The sequence below is a fragment of the Oncorhynchus mykiss genome, chromosome 1 (genome assembly GCF_057628025.1).
Source record: "Oncorhynchus mykiss isolate SJ-2025 chromosome 1, ASM5762802v1, whole genome shotgun sequence".
Classification (NCBI taxonomy): domain Eukaryota; kingdom Metazoa; phylum Chordata; class Actinopteri; order Salmoniformes; family Salmonidae; genus Oncorhynchus; species Oncorhynchus mykiss.
In genome coordinates, this window is record NC_143022.1 from 41854244 (window position 1) to 41869119 (window position 14876).

Genomic DNA, 14876 nt, shown 5'->3' on the forward strand with positions numbered 1-14876 from the left:
ACGGCATCTGCAGAATTCCATGTTCATTTCCCAGAAAATTGTAGGCCTACGTCTTTTAATGACTCGCTGCTGTTCAGACAGTTCTGGGAACTATACCTTTGCACCCATGACATCACAATTCCTGGAGAAGACAAGGGAGAAATGAGACGAAGACATGAAGAGAATAAGATAATTATTTCTTCTTTACCTCCTTTCGGTGAAAATCATCCCCCACTTTAATAAGACCAGGGCAGGTGGGCAGGTGGGCAGGTGTGTGTCCCTCATCGAGCCAGCTGCACACCAGAGCGAGAGAACGAGAGAGAGCGAGGAGAGGAAAGAAAGAAGGGGAGAGAGGTGGATACATGTAGAACGGGATGAGTGGCAGGAGTTTAAGAGAGTAAAAGAGGTTCAGAGGAGACTTTCAAGGATCTGTGGAGAGAGGGAACCAAGAAGGACAAGTACAGATTAAGAAAAAAAGGAACAGAGAGAGGAGTGCAGTGAGGAGAGAAAAAGACAGCTTTTGCAGAGTGAAAGACTCCAAATCTTTTTTCTCCCCAGGGTATTTTCCTGAGCCTCACTCATCAGTCTGGGCAGGAATCGCTCGTCACTCTTTTCCTACCTCCCTCCTCTCCCCCCTTTATTCCCTCCTTTCTTCCCTCTCTCCCAGCCGTGGAGCGTCACGAGAGCCACGCGATGAGAATAGAATCAGAAGGGAGAGAGAGAGAGTGAGAGTGAGCAAGAGAGGGAGAGAGGAACGAACCAGGGAAGCGAGAGACTTACACACACCACAAGCATTGGAAATTGAAGGAGTTGGTGTGCAGCTCGCAAGGTGGGTGAGGAGCATATAAGGCATGCATGTGCGTGTGTGATTTCTCTGAATGTGCCTGAATGAATGCTGGCATTCATGTCTTGATACTATTGAATTGAATTGTGTTTTATTAAGAGTGTGTGACAGGTTTGACTTCCCACTGTTTGGTGTGTGTATCACATTCTGGTGTGTCCATAAATTACCCTGTCACGCACATTTTAGCCATGAAGCATGTGTGTTACTATGCATGTGTGTGACTGTGTGTTAGTATCACTTTAGTAACACCACAGTATCACTTTACAGTGAGTTAAATAGATCCAGACAGTTATTGATTGAAAAAATAAACGGATACAGATAGCGAATTAGAACAGTCATCAATCAAAATAGGTGAAAAAAGGGAAAAAAATGGATTGAGATGAAGAGAGGTAAAGAGAGTTATCTGTGCAGAGTTTGAAAAGTCAATGAGTGACCGTCATGTACAGTAACTCAATCTCCAATAGTCCTTGTCGTGGCGTGTTGAATGTACATGGTGTAATGCATGGATGAATCTTTGTAGTTCATAAGATGCTAACTTGCATTTCCTGTGGTGCAGGAAAATTGTTTGCTGCAAGGACGTGATCAAATTAAGATCCCATCTGTAGACTCTTGAGTTTCTGTCATTCAAGTTTTCCATGAAGAACATAACACATGTTATTTTGAGCCCAGCAAGTGAAGCGGAGAGAGAGTTTTTGAGGTTAGAGCTATAATTATAGTGTAAGAGATAGAGTGAGTAGTATGCTACTGTCAGACAAAGTTGAGGGTGATTCTATGGGTCAGCAGTGTGTGTGACACTTTAAAGCTAACTTTGAGTCTGAGTTGGAGCCTAGAGTTTGCTCTGTGGAAGTTGGAGGAGTTGGAGCAGTGCTGTGTGAGTATGTGAGTGCATGTATGAGGTGCAGTTTGTCAAAGGCAACAATTTAGCATTTAGCATGGTGTGTGTGTGTGTGTGTGTGTGTGTGTGTGTGTGTGTGTGTGTGTGTGTGTGTGTGTGTGTGTGTGTGTGTGTGTGTGTGTGTGTGTGTGTGTGAGTGTGTGTGTGCATGTTAGTGTGTGTGTGTGCTTGCATTAGTGTGTATGTGCATGGGTGTATGTTTGCATGAGTGTGTATGTGCATGGGTGTATGTCTATGTGTGTGGGTCTGCTAACGCATGTGAATACATGTTTGTGTGTGAACTGTATACCCTAGTGTCTCAGATCAAAGGAAAGACAGAGGCTGACTCTTCTTTACATGCTATGTAGCGGTTTTACGTACTGTAACAGTTGCAGCAGAAGTGCACTTTCCATGTCATTGAGTGTACCCTCAATCACATCGCTTTTAGTTAGGGATTTGTCCCTGACAGCTTTGGATAGGTACAATATGGCATTTCGGCATGATCTCCTTTTTTATTTATATATAATATTTTTTACGCTGCTGCTACTCGCTGTTTATTATCTATGTATAGTCACTTTACCCTTACCGACATGTACATATTACCTCAATTACCTCGACTAACCTGTACCCCCATACATTGACTCAGTACCGGTACCCCCTACATATAGCCTCGTTATTGTTATTTTTTGTGTTACTTTTTTTACTTTAGTTAATTTAGTAAATCTTTTTCTTAACTCTTATTTGATTAAATCTGTATTTTTTTTAAGGGCTTGTAAGTAAGCATTTCACAGGGTGTGTACACCTGTTGTTTTCAGCGTATGACAAATAAAATTGGATTTGATTTGATATCCCTTCATAGTTTGTCCACTGAAAATAAGAACAATGTTTTGGAGCTCTGCAGGCTTGATGTTTTAGTCGTGCCCCCAGCCCTCCTTGTTTCTCTATACCAGAGTGATTCCTCCCTCTCCCTCCCTGACTTATGAATGAGCAGTCTCTCTCTCGCTCTGTTCCTCTTAAGTTTCACCCCCAGCGCTGATGTGCACGGCCAAAAGGCATGGCTCAGGTAGCCCTGGCAGGCAGCGAGGTCACTCTTGCAAGGTTAGGCCAGGTAATGGAATGTTAGGTATTTACTGCTCACAGCCCTGGCTGTGTCCCTCGCTCCCTTCCTCCTCTTCCCCCTGCAGCCCTTCTCACCCCTCTTCGGCTCACCCCTCCCACCTCCAGGAGCGTGTATCTGTGCAACATGCTGGGTCATGCCACCCTGCCAAGCCATGCCGGGGCATCAACACGTTTGTATAAGTGTTGGAAAATCACCCGATGGTATTCCCCATGGTAAAAACCAAACAGAGAAAAGACAGAAGATATTATAGATGCCCAGTCTGCTGTTTATGGTTGCTGTATGACAACTTTGTGCCAGCGGCATGGGAACCCTGTGTATCTGCTGTGTGGCACTGGCACCGAAGATTAGTGTTGTGTGAGCTCATATCAATGCAAGCAGATATTTTACCTCCCTCCCCTCCTCCTCCTCACCATGGATACTGTGCTCCCTGGGCCTGTATCAGTGTTATGTGGTTCTCATCAGCCTATTATAGAGCCCTCTTCCCTGACCCAGTTCTCTCTGCTCCCTCTCCCTGACTGTCACCTGCTCTCTGTCTATATCTCTAGCTGTCTCTCATGGTCTCTCTGTCTCTTTTTCTCGGCTTTGGCCTCAGTCTGTGTACCCAGAATCACATATTCTCGGAAATGCAAGGGCTCTCAAAGGTGGGGAAATCTAAGACAAGCTCTCACATGTAAGATTGTACTGTTTGTATCGTATATGCATGTGCACACAAGCACCAAAATGGATATATATAAATTAGAATTACCTCCAGGCGCACATTGAAACACAACCACATACACACCCTTCCGCATTGCCCACAGCCATGCACACGCACACAGGGTTGGATAGATTACTTTTTTAAATGTAATCTGTTACAGTTATTAGTTACCTGTCCAAAATTGTCATCTGTAACGTAACAATGTGGATTACCCAAACTCATTAACGGAATCTGGTTACTTTGTAATTTTTTAGATTACTTTGCCCTTAAAAATGCATTAGAAGGAGACAAAAATAATATTACCAATTGAGCGACATCTTTTGCAGGATAAATCAATGTTAGAGTTTACATACCTGGCCATAACAGCCAGGTCGCCCGTGATACAAGTCAGGATTCAACATCCAGCCAGATGGGTTTTTAGTTCATCGCACAGACAGGAATAAAGAACTCTCCTGGAAGAAGAATGGCGGGGATGTATGTTTCATGATTAACTACTCATAGTGTGATTGTGATGACATACAGAAACTCAAGTCCTTTTGTTCACCCGACCTAGAATACCTCACAATCAAATGCCAACTGTATTACCTCTAAAGAGAATTCTGTTCGTTTATAGTCACAGCCGTGTATATTCCCCCTCAAGCCAATACCACGACGGCCCTCAAAGAACTACACAGACTTTAAGCAAACTGAAAACCACATATCCTGAGACCGCATTTATTGTAGATGGGGATATAAACAAAGCAAATTTGAGGTAAAAGCTACCGAAGTTTTATCAACACATTGACTGTAGTACTCACGACTACATCAGATCACGACTACATTTTGCTCCTCCCTTCCTATAGGCAGAAACTCAAACAGGAAGTACCCATGCTAAGGTCTATTCAACGCTGGTCTGACCAATCAGAATCCACGATTCAAGATTGTTTTGATCACACGGACTGGGATATGTTCCGGGTAGCCTATGAGAATAACATTGAATTCAGTCACGGACACGGTGACTGAATTCATCAGGAAGTGTTTTTTTTGTGTGTTTTTTTACAATTGAACCTCTATTTAGCTAGGCAAGTCAGTTAATAACAAATTCTTATTTACAATGACTGCCTACACCGGCCAAATCCGGACAACACTGGGCCAGTTTTGTGCTGCCTTATGGGACTCCCAATCACAGCCAGTTGTGATACAGCCTGGAATCAAACCAGGGTGTCTGTAGTGACGCCTCAAAAACATAGATGAAGTGCCTTAGACCGCTGCGCCACTCGAGCGTATAGGGGATGTTGTTCTTACGGTGACTATTAAAACCTACCCAAATCAAAACCCGTGGATAGATGGCAGAATTTGCATAAAACTGAAAGCTCAATGTAACTGAACTAAATGACTATCACCCCGTAGCACTCACTTCTGTCATCATGAAGTGCTTTGAGAGAATCGTTAAGGATCATATCACCTCTACCTTACATGACACCCTAGACCGACTTCAATTTGCTTACCGCCCCAATAGATCTACAGACGATGCAATCGCCATCACACTGCACACTGCCCTATCCCATCCAGATAAGAGGAATATCTACGTCAGAATGCTGTACATTGACTATAGCTCAGCCTTCAACACCATAGTACCATGCAAGCTCATCCTTAACCCTACCCCTTGCAACTGAGTCCTGGACTTCCTGACAGGCCGCCCCCAGATGGTGAAGGTAGGAAACAACACCTCCACTTCTCTGATCCTCAACACAGGGTCCCCAAAAGGGTGCGTGCCCAGCCCCATCCTGGAGTCCCTGTTTACCCATGACTGTGTGGCCACGCACACCTCCATCACCATCATCAAGTTTGCAGACAACACAACAGTAGTAGGCCTGATTACCAACAATGACAAGACAGCCTACAGGAAGTAGGTAAGGGCCCTGGAGGAGCGGTGCCAGCAAAAATAACCTCTCCCTTAATAAAGGAGCTGAACGTGGACTTCAGAAACCAGCAAAGGGAGCACACCCCCATCCACATCAACGGGCCCGCAATGGAAAAGGAGGAAAGCTTCAAGTTCCTCTGCGTACACATCACTGACAATCTGAAATGGTCCACCCACACAGACAGTGTGGTGAAGAAAGCACAACAGTGCCTCTTCAACTTCAGGATGCTAAAGAAATTTGGCTTGGCCCCTAAGACCCTCACAAACTTTTACAGATGCACAATTGAGAGCATACTGTCGGGCTTCATCACCACCTGGTACGGCAACTACACCGCCCTCAACCGCAGGGCTCTCCAGAGGGTGGTACGGTCTGCCCACTGCATCACCAGGGGCAAACTGCCTGCCCTCCATGACACATAGAGCTGTAAAAAGACCATCAAGGACATTAACCACCCAAGCCACGGCCTGTTCACCCCGCTACCTTCCAAGAAGGCGACGTCAATACAGGTGCATCAAAGCTGGGACTGAGAGACTGAAAAACAGTTTCAATCAAGTCTATCAAATCGTCCCGAAGCTGAATGTAATTGGGGACTCGCCTAATCTGTTGCTTATGATTTTGTTGTCATGGAGGACTGAATGAGCTGATGCTACTCTCATGGAATGGCACGCACAACCGAAAACTTCTATTTGATTGTGAAAAATGAATGTCAAATGTTGCATTTACTATAGGCCTATTGTTTACGTTTTTGCTGTTGACACTTTGATATCCTGATAATTTTCAGATGTTTAAGCCTATCAAAAGTGTGTGAGTTTGAGCATGGGTACGAAAGCCCTTTATTAATCAGCATGAATTAGTTTGAGCAATAAAAGCCCCATTTGTGGTGTTCTTAAATTAAACTCTTCTTTGACTGTATGTGGAACACAATACTGTGTTTAGAAGGGAGGAACTCTCTCAAACTTTTATTCCATATACTGGGATCTGCATTGTAGAATGCAGCTGTTGCAATAGAACATTTTTCACTGGCTGGCCACTGATCGCAAAACCAATGATTGACAGGCAGCTTCACCTTCTCAAATTCAACCATTATCTTGTTAAATTACACATATGAGTGTGTGAACAGCCATCCACAACAACCACAATCTGTGTTGCGCAAATAGCTAAGTGAAAGGACAGCAGTGTGATTCACTTCATTGCTCTGTATATATCAATAATAAATTATATCTATATCGCCCGTAGGCTACACCACTGCTGTCATCCTTACCTCCAAGCATTTATTCAAACAGAATCTTTGGATGCCGACAGAAATAACACCATTGGAAGTCAAAGCTTGGACTGAAGCGTACAAAAACCCACTCCTGCTGTTTTCCTGTCATCCATCAAACGCATTTGGTGTGTCATCATAGTGTTTTTTTCAGTGTTGATTTGAATGTCATTGAGAAAACAAAAAGGTATCATAAATAACTTTTTTGCAAACATCCTTTCTGAACTTAACAGTAACCATCTAGTTTTTCAAAAGTTTCTGTAATCTGATTACAATATTTTTGCTGGTAACGGATTGCAGTAACAGTTTTTTTGTTATCAGTGACATGTAACTGATAACATGTAATCCATTAGTCCCCAACCCTACGCACACATGCACACACACACACACACTTCGCATTTGTTAGGATATATTGTCACCCTATGGAAGACATTGTAATTGTGGACGTTCCTCTACAAAATGACTGCAGAGATTGGTCTGAGCTGCCAAAACAATGTGAATTAAGGCCATTTTCACAGTCGGTTCTCACTTCCTTCCAACTTCCAAGTACAAATGGATATCGGTCAGCCCCGTGGCAGAAACGAATCAATTGGCAACCTTCATATGACTTGGGCCTTTCTCTTAGATGTTAAGTCCCCTATAGGGGGGGGGACTGTGAGCAGTTCTGGACCGGCGATAACTGACATTTTGATGTACAAAATGTTCGGTGAATGTTAGTCCAGTGATTTATAGTCCCAGAATGCTCTCCGCTGCCACTCTATCAGTAGAGCTGACTTGAAGTGTCAAGTTTCAGACCCCACATTTTCATTGGGAATGACGTATCAATTTTCTGGCCTGTCTGGACAAAGAATCCATTTGCTCTCCATCTGAGCAACGGAGCCCAGCCTGGAGACGAAATATGAAAGAGGACAGTCAAGCATATTATCTCATTGTGATATACAGTGGCTTGCGAAAGTATTCAACCCCCTTGGCATTTTTCCTATTTTATTGCCTTACAACCTGGAATTAAAATTGATTTTTTTTAGGGGTTTGTATCATTTGATTTACACAACATGCCTACCACATTGAAAATGCTAAGTATTTTGTATTGTGAAACAAACAAGAAATAAGACAAAAAAACTTGAGCGTGCATAACTATTCATCCCCCCAAAGTCAACACTTTGTAGAACCACCGTTTGCAGCAATTACAGCTGCAAGTCTCTTGGGGTATGTCTCTATAAGCTTGGCACATCTAGCCACTGGGATTTTTGCCTATTCTTCAAGGCAAAACTGCTTCAGCTCCATCAAGTTGGATGGGTTCCGCTGGTGTACAGCAAACTTTAAGTCATACCACAGATTCTCAACTTGATTGAGGTCTGAGCTTTGACTAGGCCATTCCAAGACATTTAAATGTTTCCCCTTAAACCACTCGAGTATTGCTTTAACAGTGTGCTTAGGGTCATTGTCCTGCTGAAAGGTGAACCTCCGTCCGAGTCTCAAATCTCTGGAAGACTGAAACAGGTTTCCCTCAAGAATTTCTCTATATTTAGCACCATCCATCATTCCTTCAATTCTGACCAGTTTCCCAGTCCCTACCGATGAAAGACATCCCCAAAGCACCATGCTTTACTGTGGGGATGGTGTTCTCAGGGTGATGAGAGGGGTTGGTTTGTTCCAGACATGGCGTTTTCCTAGATGGCCAAAAAGCTAAATTTTAGTCTCATCTGACCAGAGTACCTTCTTCCATATGTTTGGGTAGTCTCCCATATGCCTTTTGGCAAACACCAAATGTGTTTTCTTATTTTTTTCTTTAAGCAAAGGATTTTTTCTGGCCACTCTTCCGTAAAGCTCAGCTCTGTGGAGTGTATGGCTTAAAGTGGTCCTATGGACAGATACTCCAATCTCCGATGTGGAGCTTTGCAGCTCCTTCAGGGTTATCTTTGGTCTCTTTGTTGCCTCTCTGATTAATGCAATCCATGCCTGGTCTTTAAGTTTTGGTGGGCGGCCCTCTCTTGGCAGGTTTGTTGTGGTGCCTACATTTTTTAATAATGGATTTAATGGTGCTCCGTGGGATGTGGGATCATGTGACAGATCATGTGACACTTAGATTGCACACAGGTGGACTTTATTTGACTCATTATGTGACTTCTGAAGGTATTTGATTGCACCAGATCTTATTTAGGGGCTTCATAGCAAAGGGGGTGAAAACATATACACTCACCAATTTTCTGTTTTTTATTTATTATAATCTTTGAAACAGGTAGTTTTTTATTTCACTTCACCAATTTTGAATATTTTGTGTATGTTCATTCCATGAAATCCAAATAAAAATCCATTTAAATTACAGGTTGTAACGCAGCAAAATTGGAAAAACGGCAAGGGGGGTGAATACTTTTGCAAGGCACTGAATATTTCGAGCTCTCAACATGAAAAATAATAAGTCATTTCTCTTGGTCACTTTGTGCTTAAAGCTGTAGTTGAAACAAGTCTACACGTATTTGAATGGTATCTTTGTGCCGCTCAGTGGACGTTTAGGAAAAAAGTCTCAATTGTCATTTATATGATATGGTGCCAATATTGTACTGTCACAAAGTATTATCATATTTTTTTACAGTTATAAGAAAGATGAAATCTTATAGTAAGTCATTTATAATTTAATGTGTTACTATATTTAGAAAGCATTTTAGTAATTTCAAGCCCTATTGCCCCACATTGGTTGAATAAAAAAAAAATCATATATACATTTTCATATTTTCACAAGGTTTTTACTATGTACTTGAGCTTGTGTCCTTAAGACTGAGTACACCTCAGCAATTTTTAACTATTTTTACCAGAATGGTGAGTTCCAGACTTTTCTAAAACTATGGAATATTACCATTTATTGTTTATGGGCATCTCATGAAAAATCATTACATTTGGGTATGTCTATTTTGGCGGAAATTAAACATTTGGCCTATGATTCAGGTGGTTCCAGGGTAACCACATAATTAAGGCAATACACGTTTTGTCTCAAACCCCCCAAAAGTAAAATAATAGGACTAAATCAAATCAGACTTTAAATGCACTTTAAATAAAGTGATTTAGTCCTATTCTTTAATTTAGATTTTTGCTTGGGATGGAAATGTCAATCCAACATATCAATTATTAGTGACGGAACTGTTGAAGCAGAAGATACATCTCCTTCAAATGTTGAGATTTGCTTCCGTTGATAAATCATTTGAAATCAACCAGAGCTTAAAATGCTAAGCCTATTGAATTGTCGATTTTAAGTTGAATTTTGGGTTAAATTGAAACATTAGCTATTGATGAGTTTGCTAGTACTATATAGGCCTAAATAGCTTGCCTGGCTACCCAGACTTCTTGCTTCAGAAAAAGGTTATGCCACACCCATGGAAGTTACTTTCTTACATTTTTACATTTTAGTCATTTAGCAGACACTCTTATCCAGAGCAACTTTCAGTAGCAATTGGGGTTAAGTGCCTTGCTCAAGGGCACATCAACAGATTTTTCACCTAGTCAGCTCAGGAATTTGTCCCGAGGGTCTTAACCACTAGGCTACCTGCCGCAATGTGTCTGTATCTGAATACCTCCCTGACCCATCACTGAATGCGAACACATTTGGTGCCATCTGATTGGTCCAGAAACCGATGGGTTGGGCCAGAGCCAGAATACACGTGGGTTAAGCGTCGGTTTGAAAATACGTCATTGGCTTTGATACTCTGATTTATTAGAGACAATCCAATTGCTTATGACTTTGTCTTGTACAAACGACTTTGACTTTGTCTTGTACAAACGGTCTTGTATGACCCTCCCGTGTTAAGCATGTATCGATGCAAGCTTCAACGGAAATTATGCCCAGAAATGTGACGCAACCATGTAAAAACGATGCAAAATCTCTTGAAATCAATAGCAGCCATTATTTGAGCTGAAGCAAGATAAAATAATCTTCGGAATGAAATATTGCCCATTTACATCTCACATGTTGCACAAATACAATATGTTATCATGTTACATTAATAAATACATACTGTGTTAATTTTAGCGTGTTTACCTGCCTACAATACCCACTGTAGATTGCAAGCCCATAGTAAGTCAATCGGGCTAATGTTAACTGGCTAGCTACTGCTGTTAGCTAGCTAGCTAGCTAGACAGCCACAAAGAATTGGCAGCTAGCTACACATTAATTTGCATCTACTTAAAAAAAAACATCAGATTTAGGTCATTTTTGCCTGTTAAACTATCTGGTTAGCTTGATTATTACGATTAGGATATAGCTAGCTGATAGTTATGAAGTCAATGTTTGCTTTGTGTATGTCTTGTTTCATCTCTATTGTTGCCATTGTCCTGGCTGGAAGAATGTTCAGTGAATGGGAGGTGCAGCATAAAGTAATACTGTAGGTGGAGTGTGAATGCTTCTCATTTTTTATTTGTTCTTCACACTCTGGTCCTCACAAGAATGTACTTGAGAGAGTGTGCTCAGAGAATGCATGCTTGGAGAATGCACGGTAGTATGCATACTGAGAGACATCTCTGATGAAAGACATTGCAATTATTGACATTCCTTTACAAAACAATTGCTGGGATTTATTTGGCTGTGCTGCCAAAACAAGGGGAATTAGGGTTATAGGTCAGCGCCGAAACTGAACAATGGGCTACCTTCACATGATATAGGCCTTTAATCCAGGGTAACCACAGAAGTAAGGAAATCATTTTTTGACAATCTTACATTTATATAGTCAAAATGATACTGACATGTTGGGAAAGCAAGAAAACTGTATGATAACGAACAATGTTTTCATTACAAAAGTAAGCTTAGGTCCTGGATAACTGCATCTATCCCTCTAGTACAATGTCAGTCAGTCATTAGACTAATGTTTACTCTGCTATTATAACACCTATGTCATGGAAAGCATGTCCCTTTAGCAATGACAAAATTACATAAGCCCTCACTAAGAGCTGAGCTGAGTCGTCGTCATCAGGCCACTGTGACTGTCTTTTTAGAGCAGTAGGGTAAACAGCTGTAGGATATTTAGCTGAGTGGTCCCATCGGGCTGTGTACCTCCTAGCGCTAACGCTAGCCGAGAGAAGAGATGCTATAGTGTGATAAGGTAGAGGTTGTTGCGTGGGAAGGCAGTGCAGCCGCTGGTTGTTTGTTCCTGTTTTCCTCAGCTGACAGACATCAGAGTCGGGACTCTCCAGTGGAGCGAATAAAGTGCCAATCTAGTTAAATTGCACGAAATCAGAAACATATGGGAGCCGAGCCCACAAACCTTGGCTGGGGCGCTGCCAAACTCTTACAGAGGAGCACCACAGAGTCTAGAGTCTCTCTCTCACATGCACGGATGCACACACATACACACACACACACACACACACACACATACACACACACACGCACGCACACTAAAACACACACTAACACACACACACACACAGACCCGAGACTCAGCATTTCCTACCCATTAAGCGCTTCCTCCCCGAGTCTTTCATCATCTAAAGTGAATAATCTGGTGGAGGCCTATTTGGTGTGAGCTGAATATTTTGACTGCTTTAACCACATGGGAGGCAGTAAGAGTATTTGGATTGCCGAATTGTTTTGTGTTGCAAGCAATTTCAGATGCCAATCCAATTTGTGTCTATTTAAATACTTTGGTCTGATTTAAATATTTTGGTTGTAATGGTTGCTGTGTATGAATAAGTATGCAGAAACGATATGATTATAGTAGAAGAAAAATATGACCGACATCTTCCCGACATTTTCCCCACGGTCTGTGTTCAGAATTATTTAATGTCGTTGGTATGGTAATGTACGTTGGTATGGAATTCATGTTTGTTAATGTATCTAAAGCTGTGTAATGTTGCTTTTTGTTCCTTCATGATATGCCTGGCATCTGATCGAACTGTTGATGGATTTAAAGGTCTAACTCAGATAGACTATTCAACTTCAAAAAATGATTCACCAGAGAAAAATGTCCCTCTAATATCAGAGTTTGACTAGCTACTCCGTGTGTGTGTGTGTGTGTGTGTGTGTGTGTGTGTGTGTGTGTGTAACAAGTTATCAAAATGTGACCCCTGATCTTAGTCAAGCACTTTCCCTTGAGGTGAGAGTGGGTGGAGTGTGAGTGGGAGAAGGGTCCTGGTGATGAGGCCTCAGTCTTTTAGCTGCCTTTGAGACGGCACACATGAATTATTTGCCTGGAGCAGCAGCCAACCCACCTCTTATATCAATTGTATGTTTATTATGACGGTAGTTAAAATATACGAGCCCTACCTGGGCACTATGTGAAACAGGGGGAAACAGTGGGGGAGAGAATGGAGGGAGCAAATTAACTAGCAATCACTAACGCTCTGGTTCTTCAGACCAGGCTCCAGATTGCATCATCCACTTCACCTGATGTAGACGCCGACACACTGAGATCATACACCTTAGCTGCAGGGAGGGTTAAGGAAAGTACCAGAGTCAGCCCAGGCCACTCACAGACATGCACACACGCATACACACACATGCACACACACACACATAAGTGTGTATGAGGGTGTGTGTAGGCACACTGGTATACACACTGCTGATACGCTATAAGTATCCATTAATGTTTGTGTTTGTGTGTGTTCCCGCATCTGTAAATGTTTTATGGTTATGTTGTATATAATTACATGGCGTCAGATGGTGGCAGGTTTGATTGGCAAACTTAATGTGTCCATACCGTGTGTGTGTGTGTGTGTGTGTGTGTGTGTGTGTGTGTGTGTGTGTGTGTGTGTGTGTGTGTGTGTGTGTGTGTGTGTGTGTGTGTGTGTGTGTGTGTGTGTGTGTGTCTGTGTTTCTGTGTTTGTGTGTGTGTGCTTACTGCATATGTGAGAGGCAGGCCTTCTGAACCTAGCTGTGGTTCCACAACAAGACTGATAGGAAGGGAGAAGTGCTAAATCAGAATCGTCAGGCAGTGTACAGTAGAGTATTGGCCTGGGGCTGGGTGTTCACTTCTTGGCCTCACTACCAGGGAAATGAGAGCACAGACAAGAGAGCAGCCGAGATGCGAGTCAAGAGTTCTACTGCTCTTTCATTAGTTTGTTATTGTCCATTTAACAATTCTTGATATCCCAATTTGTGCCTTGCTTGAACATTGTTATTGTATTTGTCACTTTCATTATTTTTCTTGGTAAATCCTAAAAGCCCCCATGCAGCCTATGAAAAAAAAAGGTTTAATCATCATTAGTATCAGTATCATTCGTATTCATTTAATTAAAACAATGTATTTTCATGAGCCTCCTTTAGCCCTTAAAATTTGTATTCTGATTGTGTGGGCATTAGGAAACAAATTTGAAGATATTTACATTCACAGCCCTGATTGGCTGATAGGATGGTCTAGAGCCCACCCCCTTACCCAGATGAACAGTCATTACTGTGGGTCAAAAGTTCTGTCCCACCTGAACAAGCTGAAGTTCCAGTATTTTTCTTTTCAAACAGCTACACAAAAATGGCATTATCATAATTTTCACAATTTCAAAGTGTTATTTCTACCTCATAGTATGGAAATATCATAAAATCAACAGGAAATCACGTTTTTGACTGGACTAGGTCTTTAATAAAAATATTAATGAAAAAAAGAGTTATGCAACTCTCCGTATGTCAGGTCTTAGTAGTAATTTGTCTGATTAAGCGTATGTCAAACACAGTTAGTGTCAGTGGTGGAGACGGGATAGGCTAGCTAAGTGCTAGGCTGTAAAGGCACGCTAAGCTATATAGGCATACTAAGCAGGTTTGACATGCTATTCTACAGTAGGGAAAACAGGTGGATGTAAATATAGGGACTGGACTGAGGAAGTGTGGAAGTGATGCAAGTATGCCATTGGAGGCTCTTTAGTGTGTTGAGTTTGTGATAGGGTGGCCCCATTCTGGGCAAACAGTGTGTGTGTGTGTGTGTGTGTGTGTGTGTGTGTATGTGTGTGTGTGTGTGTGTGTGTGTGTGTGTGTGTGTGTGTGTGTGTGTGTGTGTGTGTGTGTGTGGTGTTGATAAGCATTTTGGACGAGGAAGAAAAGGCTACATTGAAGGTGTTGAGTGTTTCTTGAGTGTGGAGGGTACATGGTGTTGAGTGGGTTGTGTGAATGGTGTTGAGTTGGATGGTTGGGGTGGTAGGGTGTGGTGAGGATGAGACCAGTGATGAGTACTAAATGAGGAATAGGCAGTGTCTTGCGCTGTTGATACTAGTAGGACTGACATGT

General features: G+C 42.1%; 1 protein-coding gene across 2 annotated transcripts in view; it reads left to right on the forward strand.

Moving 5' to 3' along the window:
* The window catches only part of LOC110522618 (uncharacterized), a 155722-nt gene continuing 140846 nt past the window's right edge, over nucleotides 1-14876 (forward strand). Inside the window, exon 1 of one of the 2 annotated variants that reach the window (XM_021601084.3) lies at nucleotides 1-808. The gene's annotated coding sequence lies outside the window, so the exon portion shown is untranslated. The remainder of the gene's footprint in view (nucleotides 809-14876) is intronic. The other variant, XM_090230759.1, reaches the window with a different exon arrangement.